The sequence below is a fragment of the Rhamphochromis longiceps genome, linkage group LG1 (genome assembly GCF_057381845.1).
Source record: "Rhamphochromis longiceps isolate RC_006_pf linkage group LG1, R_longiceps_female_GT1.1, whole genome shotgun sequence".
NCBI classification, from domain to species: Eukaryota; Metazoa; Chordata; class Actinopteri; order Cichliformes; family Cichlidae; genus Rhamphochromis; species Rhamphochromis longiceps.
In genome coordinates this window covers 3328428-3337749 of record NC_140557.1, presented here as the reverse complement: position 1 = coordinate 3337749, position 9322 = coordinate 3328428, and the positions used below count along the sequence as shown (strand labels likewise).

The 9322-nt window shown below is 41.7% G+C and overlaps 1 long non-coding RNA gene across 1 annotated transcript; it reads right to left on the bottom strand.

The window, feature by feature from the left end:
* Nucleotides 1-400: 400 nt before the first annotated feature.
* Nucleotides 401-7322, bottom strand: LOC146678116 (uncharacterized). The gene is made up of 3 exons (XR_014911894.1): nt 7154-7322; nt 1618-1963; nt 401-1406 (listed from the first exon to the last, which is right to left on the bottom strand). It is a non-coding gene; the product is annotated as an uncharacterized LOC146678116 (long non-coding RNA).
* Between the last annotated feature and the right edge of the window lie 2000 nt (nt 7323-9322).

Sequence of the window (9322 nt, the reverse complement as noted above, 5' to 3'; positions counted from 1 at the left end):
TCCAGAAACAGCATCCATATACCAAGAATGTCATTGTTTATTCTAAATATTGCTGGTAAATATTTCTGTTTACACAAATACTAGAACATATCTTTCCATCACAGCATGGCCAGGAACTACTTTAAAGGGAAACAAAGGGGTGAAAATATCCACAGTGCAGCCTGTGACTTCTAAAGATGCAGAGTTTATGTATATCAGATGTGGACCGTGCATTCGGGGGCAAAGAGCTGTTGATTAACAATAGTGTATTTTTGTTAGCATGGGTTAATGTGAGAAGATGTTATACTTGTATTTCCACCTGACAACCAGCTGCGTTCATCTTATTATTTTATTTTCTCTTTTTATATTAAAATGTGAGAGCAGAGTGTAAACGCTGGCGGATCCTGAGAGTGCTCGAGCTCCTGCTGCTGCAGATCTTCCACACAGACAGAGAGATACGAGTCTGTTTAAAGCTTCTTCAGTATCACTTTACACTCCCACACTGATGCATTTCTTCTCCCTGCAGGGACGCCCAGTGGCATTTATCTGGCTGGAAGGAAAACCCACTGAAACTGTGCAGGGCTGACCTCCAAAGTTGGAAGCTTGCCTGTGCATAGCAGCACATGTTATAACATGAAGACCAGGGCTGAACACAAAGCATTTGTAAAGGTCTGCTGAAACAATGCCAGCACCAAAAACTAAATACATAAACACTAAACAGGCCCATCGGGGTTCACGGGCTCCATTTAAAGTTCAGCCAGTGTCTCATTTTTAAATTCACTTGTTTTTAGTTCGTTCAAAGCTGCTTTAAAATGAAAGTGGGAATCCTGCTTCAGTAAAAGAAAATATGAAAACTGTAACAAGTAAATACAAACAAAAAGGCCCACATTAAATACTCCCCTCTCCCCAAATTTAAAATACAGAAACAAAACAAACGACTCATGAGCAGCAAGATCCAAGAAAAAGACTAATCACACTAAATACAAGCTAATGCTCAAATGCAACAAGAAAATCTAAGACGACAACAACAACATTATTATTTATCTATCATTTAGGTTCCAAGTCTGTAAAACTTGCATAATGATCATTGTAAACCTACAATTTTCTGCCATGTTGCTTCCTGCATCAGTGAAAGGGAAAATATTTCAATCGTTTTTTATTCATAATTCATCGCACCTTTACAAAACATGTCAGAAAGAAATCCTTCCACTCCTAACTCTGTTTTAATTCAGCGGATGATGTCCTCAGGATTTGGGTTAGCTGTGCTGTTTTTGCAGACTCCTCGTTCCTCCTCGGTATCTCCCACAGAGCAGAGATAATGCTGATCAGAGATCAGCAGAGTCACTCATGAATCATGCTGACTGGGCTGGGCGGGCGCTTCGTGACTCAGGAGCGCAGTGGCCAAACGCACATACATGACCGCTGGACTAAAACATAAGGAGACACAAATTTTCATCCTAATCGTTCTTCGTTAGGAAACATCTGACAGAGAAACCTTCGAAATGTTTTTAGAAAGTAGAAAAACGACAGTTATCGGGAGAAAATCCCTGAGCAGACTGATTGCATTTATTGCTTTTCTTGGAGAACCAGTGTTGGCTTTTTTGTCTGTTACATTTCTATAGCCTGTAGTTCAAATACCTCTAATATCTCTGACTGACGTAGGCGGCACTCTTTTGGGTCGTTTCGTGTGAAAGAGCGATCACAGCCCGAAGCTAGAAAGCCAGAAGTCAACAACCACCATCTTGATGCCTGTTGTGTTTGACTGCGGTTTTAGGTTTCATTGAGCCATCTGAAACAAAGAAATCCCAGATAAGTTGAACTCTCTTGCAGACAGAAAATGCAATCAGACTGGAGCTTTGCAGCTTTCTGAAATAATCATTTAAAAGCAAACTCTAATCACTTAGCTGGCTTTGATCTGCTTGACTCGGAGTCAATCTGCTGTCGGAGCAGAACTCGACATCAGTCTGACAAACACTACACCAGCCTGTAAATGAGAGGATGAGTGTTTAAGGTCTTTGAGAAGTCGAGTTTCAGTGATGAGAAGTTTTCTCTGGAATCTTGGAGAAGCTCATTCACACAATTCCTGAATTCATGTGCTTGAAACATGGCCCCATGTTATGTTTGAGACAATGTGGGCCATCCATACATTCTTTTCACTGATCCTGGGAGCCTATCCCAGTTGTCACAGGGCGAGAGGCGGGATACACCCTGAAAAGGTCACGAGTCTATCATAGAGTTTACACGGAGAGACAGACAACCATTCAAACCCACAGTCACATCTGTGGACAACTGACCTAACCCCACTAACTGCATGTTTTTGGACTGTGGGAGGAAGCCGTACCCAGAGAGAACCCACAACCACGGGGAGAACATGCAAACCCCACACAGAAACGCCGGCCAGATGGACGAGTTGCTGTCAGGTAAGAGTGGTTATCACGGCATCGCCTTACAATGTGAACCATGTCAAATAAAAGCTACTGCTAAAGAAGATTCAAAACACCAATAAATAAATAAATAAAAACAGTTAAATGTAAATAACATAGCTATGGTGGCCCGAAGGTTCAAAACATCAGCATTTAAAAGGGACAGAAAAATGAAAAAACACAACAGCAAAAGATAATTCTCTTTAAATGAAACAGCAGAGATCATTTCAGCCTGCACATTTTCAAAAACAGGCTATAGCACAAATATGACACAAATACCAAACAGCATAAAACATACAGATAAAAATGGACATTAAACAAATAAAAGTAGAAACATAAGAAAAGCCTCGTGTCGTCTTTTCTGAGCTGTCAGGTCTTGCACCTCAAAACACATAAAGATGTGAATTTGGGGAAAAACTTTCTTAATATGTTTCTAATAAAAATCTGTGACTGCAGAGAAAAGCTGCTGATCACAGAGGGAAAACACTGCTTCTAAAATGACTGAAGATCCCATTTAAAGCAGCGTTCTGGAAGTTGCTGACCTCTGACCTCGTAGTTCTCAGTAACGCTGCTGTTCTGTTTCGGTATTTCTTCCCAGGAAGGTGACGTCCCCGACCGTCCGGCCCTGCAACACTGTCAGGTTGAGATACGATCTGAGCGAGGAGACAAAAGATCTCGACAGCTGATGGCGATGCATTCCTGACGCCTGAAGGAGGTTCACGGATAATAAAAACAAAGTCCTGCTGAGTGAACAGATCCGGCTTCACCTTCAGCACCATTTAAAAAGCAACTGATTACGTCACACATGAGGAACTCTTCTTCATACACGTCATTTTATCCAAGTCAGTGAATCACACAGGGGGACAGGGAGACGCAGGGAGACACACAGAGACACAGGGAGACGCAGGGAGGCACACGGAGACACAGGGAGACGCAGGGAGACACAGGGAGACGCACAGAGACACAGGGAGAAACACGGACACACAGGGAGACGCAGGGAGATGCAGGGAGACACACAGAGACACAGGGAGACGCAGGGAGACACACAGAGACACAGGGAGACGCAGGGAGACACACAAAGATGCAGGGAGACACACAGAGACGCAGGGAGACACACAAAGACACAGGGAGACACAGGGAGACATACGGACACACAGGGAGACGCAGGGAGGCCCTGCCTGGATTCAAACCTGGGCACCTCACCCTGTGAGACAGCGATGCTGCCCGCCATCTCACCGCTTTGCTACTTTTACTGTATTTTTTTTTATCACAATTAAAGTTTGAATCTTCATCTTACGTGGTGCATCATAGATCTATAATTATTATATTAATATTAAAATATATTAGGTTACAACACACATTTATCTCTAAGCCATATGAATGAAATGAGTGCCATTTACAGTCAGAGATGACGTTTGACCAGATTCCTCTGTGACCATAAAGACCAACAGCAGGAAAACAGCTTCTCCAAAACAAAATGAAATCAGTATGCTTAATTCATCTGAACTTAAGCTTCCATCACAGATATCTGCAGACAAATACAGAGAAACTGTAGGCAAGGAAATAGCATTATTACTTTGACCAATCACATTTGAGTCAGCATGCTGGTGAACTGACCAGAAGGAGGAACATCAGGTCTTGATCTGGATATCCACCGGCGGCGCTACAAGCCGTGAAAAATGGTTTGTTTTCTCAGCAAGCCACAGTTCATAGGTGACAGGCTTAGACTGACCTAAAGCTCACGTGAGAGTAACTGAAATTATTATTAATAAACTTCAATCATCTTGAATTTAAAATAAACTTCAAAGAAACCTTGGACTAACCATTAATCTAAATCCAAATGAAGCTCAATCCAGAGCTTCTGTTTATATGATCAGTGGAAAATATACAGGTGTTGGTTTTATATCTAGAAAATAAGCATGAGGTTATGATTATTAAAGTAATAACAAAAATCTGGGGCTTTAAGGTAGCGTTCACCTGTAAAGTGTTCAGCTTAAAGTTGATTTACTGCTGATGTTTACTCCCCACAGTGTACATGCCCAGTGCATAACATTCTTATGCACTGGGCTTGCCTCCACCAGTGTGTGAATGCGAGAGTGAATGAATAGTGGTATTGTAAAGCGCTTTGGGTGCCTTGAAAAGCGCTATATAAATCCAATCCATTATTATTATTATTATTCTTATTATAGACCACCCAGTGTAGGGTTTACGACACAGTGCTGCTAATGAATCATTTTTCATGTTTCTGCAACGGTTAATCCATCAGTATGCACGAGGTCTTTATTAAAAGGGAAATTTTTAATGCTGACTGTTTTACTAAAACATAGAAAGCAATAATAAAGCACTTTACTGTTATTCTGATTAAGATGCCAAATTACAGTTATTCACGTGTGCTGGTCGAATGCTACAGTTCATGAATGAGCTCAAATTTGGGCATAAAAACCTGACTTTGGTTTTTTAAGCCTGAAAAGTAACAACATGTGTTTTTAGAAATCTGCAAAAACTCATATAGAACTAAAATATTTGGGACTTTTATATATATATATCTACACCTCCTCGAACAAAAGAACTGCGCTAAAGTTTTCCGATGGGTGGAAGTGACTCTGATAGATTGTGTCGCTCGTGTCAAAGCCACCACAGTGACTTCGTCTTTATTGATTTTCACAGCAAGAGCTGATTTCTTCTTTTATTGCGATATGAAACAAACCGGAATCCGTTTTTTTTACAATCAGCTTTGAGATGTAGATACTATTGCTGAAGAAGCATTTAATTCTCGGCCTCATGGTGACTTTTACTTTTCGGTACTTTTACTTCAGTAAAAACTTGAGTACTTCCTCCTCGGGTGCAGATAAACTGCAGGCTGTCGTTTACATCTGTAAATAAACATCTGGCATGTTTACGCTGATGTGGGTTAACCCTAAACTATTGTCACGTCTATTTTACATGATATAATATTAAAGTACAGCAAAACATGGCAAACTGAAGTACGCTTCTTTTTCTCCAACTATACAACTTATAATAGAATAAAACAAAGGTGTCATAAAAAGGTTCAAAAGTTAGTGAAAAATGTCATTAAAGAAAGATTCCTAAAAATAAGTTAAAAACTGAAAGAACTTGTTCTTCGGTCCACTCATTCCTGGGACACGTGAGTCCTGTCCAGCATTCAGTCTCCCTGCATCACTGACGACCGTGGGACACAGGAAAACATTTTGACCAGCTGACTATCACATTTTTTTTAACCAAAGAAATTCCCGTGGAACTTCCCACCTATACCTAATATGGAAGCAAATCAATAAAACAATTCAAGTGAACCAAATCTTTCACTGCAGAGTCACTCAGTGATGAAGCACACAGTTCAACCTTAGAGGAGGAGGAGAGATCTGCCTCACGCTATCTGCAGGGAGCGGAGGAGGTGGAGGAGGTGAAGCAATGTGATGAAAATAAAGAGCATACACCAGAGGAGGTAAAACAGTTGTAAGTATGGAAGGATGATAAGGAGAAAGATAAGGGGGAGGAGTGAGAGTTTATTGCGCTCAGCTCATTCAATGATAAAAACTATCAGTGTTATCGATACGGCTCATTGGAGCTGATCAGACTAGCCAGCGGCTTCCTGCTGCGACAGGAAGCCGTCATCACTGCGACTCCGTGATAAGAAGAAGGTGGCTACCACTGACACACACACACACACACACACACACACTTGAAACATGGTCAGTGCCGTTTACTTGTTTATGAGCAGGATTACAGCAAAACTATCAGGTAGAAGTTGGTGAAACTCAACTTTAAACAACAAATTTTGATCCAGGATGTTTTGGCTCTTCAAAATTGTGAACTAGGCAACTGATCGTTATTGAAGACGTGTTGTCTGCATCCTTACAGTTGAGTTGCATGCACACTAATGTTACATAAAAAGGTAAAAGGTCGAGAAGAAGAAGTCGCTACCCTCCCATCAGTGAGATCGGGTTTCCTGAACAGGCCCAAGAGGTCAGACATCGCCTCACTTTGTGGATGTGCTGTGAGTGAATCCTTAGAGAGCAAGCAGACAGCATCTCTTCTTCTGCTGCACTAAATCACACCTGAACTGCAGCTGCAGCAAAATGTGCGAAATATCCAAACTGAAAGAGCTGAAACAGCAAAATGCAAAAACACTATTTTTCCTTCTGCACATAGAGCATTCATGTGTCTTCGTTTCTCCCTCTCCAAATATTTGTATTGGAGTTTATTTAATATCGAATCTTTTCTCAAACCTTCTGTTGCTTTTTGCCTCATAAAGCACGTTGGCTTGTCTTTTTTTATTAAATCTCTGCATCTTTACTTCTGCGACGTGTCTGCGTTTGTCGTTTTCCCACAGGCTTTTTCCTCTGATCCTTATAGTGGTTTAGGATTGAAGGGGCCCCTAAAATTGCAACCAACACCCCGTTTTGCCGCCGTGTTGGAACTATGTCCGAACCACCTTGTTCTTCACAGATTTGCTGAATTTTTTGCTGACCTGCCCTTTTTGGACCCACAAGCCTCAGCTGCCTTCGTTTTGGAAAAGAAGCCAATGTTCCAAAACAAAGTGAAACGTGATGGTAATTTTGGGATTCTGGGGGACGAGCGGTTGACTCGCTTCAGGCTTTACAGGTAGCGGTGGAGGATGGATGGGGGATGATCCCGGTCTCTGGAGTCAGAGCGCGATGTTTACATAAAACAGGATGTATGACAAAATCGGAACAGTCCTGTTCATTTTTTTTCCTTGACGGAAAACCCACCTTTACACTAACCGGTGAGACTCTCCAAAACATCTCGCCGCTGATATGTGTCAACAAGCTGCCAGTCTGTTGGCCAACACTCACTGCTGCCTTCATCCCTTCTACTTCTTCTCCTCCTTCTTCTTCTCCTCCTCCACCCAGAGGAAGATGCTGCAAGTGGTGAAAAGACTTTCTCAATGAGTAACTGCCAACTGCCACGGAGCACGCACACTGCACGGGTATTTATAACCTGAAGCTGGACGGAGAATCAGATGAAATAAAGAGAAGAGTAAATTGTGTTGTTGTGCTGAGCAGCAGGCAGATGGGCTCAGAGATTAGATCTGACCTCAGATCAGAGCCACCGCTGTTATTTAAGCTGCGGTGGGCCGCGGCTACAAGCTGGTGTAACAGCCAGACCTGCAGTGAGGAGGGGGTGAGGTAACTGCAGGAGCTGATAGGAGCTGAGGATGCCGGGAACCACAGACACCCCGCGACTCTGCCTGCTCCTCCCCCGCGACGTGGACGGCCACAGGAAGCATGTGGGCCCTACAGGAGCTGAACAACAGTGTAACACACTTCCTCTTTTCAGTGGTGACACACACACAAGCACACACACACACACACACACACACACACACACACACACACACACACACACACACACACACACACACACACACACACACCATGGTGCTCTCCATGACAAATTACATAAGCAACACTTCATAATAAACTCTGAACCTCGGTTTTTTTTTTCTTTTCCCCACTTTTAACCTCCTGCCTTTAAGAGCAAACTGCATGTATGTTCCAGTTTCACCTAAAACTGAACACCGAGGAGCAGAAGAATATGATAAAAACCACAGAAAGTGGTTCCTATCACTGAAGTTCTTTTCCAGTTTTTATTTATGGAATTCAGAATTTACATTAAAAACTCCCAGAGGAAAAAAAAGCACATCCTCCGTTCCAGCCGACTGTCAACACAACAAATTCTCTTTAGTTCGAGAAAAAGAAACCAAAAGTAAAGAAATGTAAACAGAAAAGAAAAGAAAAACAAAGTGTGTTTGATGTAACAAGGAATAATGGGTTACAATGCACCCAATAGCTCTCAAGCCAAATTTCAGTACATATATTTTACACTTCCATTTGACTGCAGAGCTCAGACTTACTTTCCATACAGTCCAGAAGGGAGTCACAGTTATAAATAAATGAATAAATAAGATATTTATAACACATCAGATCCAGTGCGAAACTTTAGGGATGAATTTTTTCATTTTCACGCCCATCGTTAATAACATGAACCTGATCCGCTGGTGCCGTGACCTCTGCCCTTTACACTCATATCTGTTTCCTCATTGTTTCTGCTAAGCTCAACATTACTTCAACAAAGGTTCAATACTAAGTGCAGTTTTTCTCAGTGACTCACCGAGTGAAACAAAGAAGAAGAAAACAGAACAAAACTTGCAGAAACTGCAGATTCTGAACTTGCAGAAGTCTTCAGAAATCCATTTTAAATTCTCTTTAATTGTTTGCTGGAAAGAAAGTTTATATTTATCGTGTATTTTCTATTAAAAAGGCCTCAAAATGCAACTTTTTTTAATACAGTAGAACAAGTTTGGTGTCATCAAGTCAAGTCAAGTGGCTTTATTGTCATTGCAACCATGTGCAGAGGTACAGTACACAGTGAAACGAGACAGCGCTCCTCCAAGGCCACGCTGCTACATACGACATATAACAGACCATCAGCACAGGAATACACAAAGTGCAATGTGTAAAAGTTGCAAAAAACCAAAACAAAGACAGTGCAACACCAAAAAGAACAGAATGATACAGACACACAACAGTGCAATAGAAAAGTGCAACAATGACAGTAGGTTGTGCAACAGACTGAGCATTGTGCAAAAAATGCATTGGTGGGATGCACAGGATCCTCGACAATTTTGTTGTGTTTAAAAATGCATAAAGTGTAAATGATCTCAGGACGTCTGGCTGCTGCAGGCACGCAGGAAAACTGAACGCGCTAACAGTGTAGTTAATGCGAGAGCTCAGATGACTACAAACAGGCGCCACCATCAGGGCCTGAATAAACTGATGTAGAAGTGACCAACTTCACAATAGACAAATATGTCTTGGTATGAAAAATTAAGTTGTTTCCACCACTGTGACAGCTCATGTCTCCTTTTTAACAACACA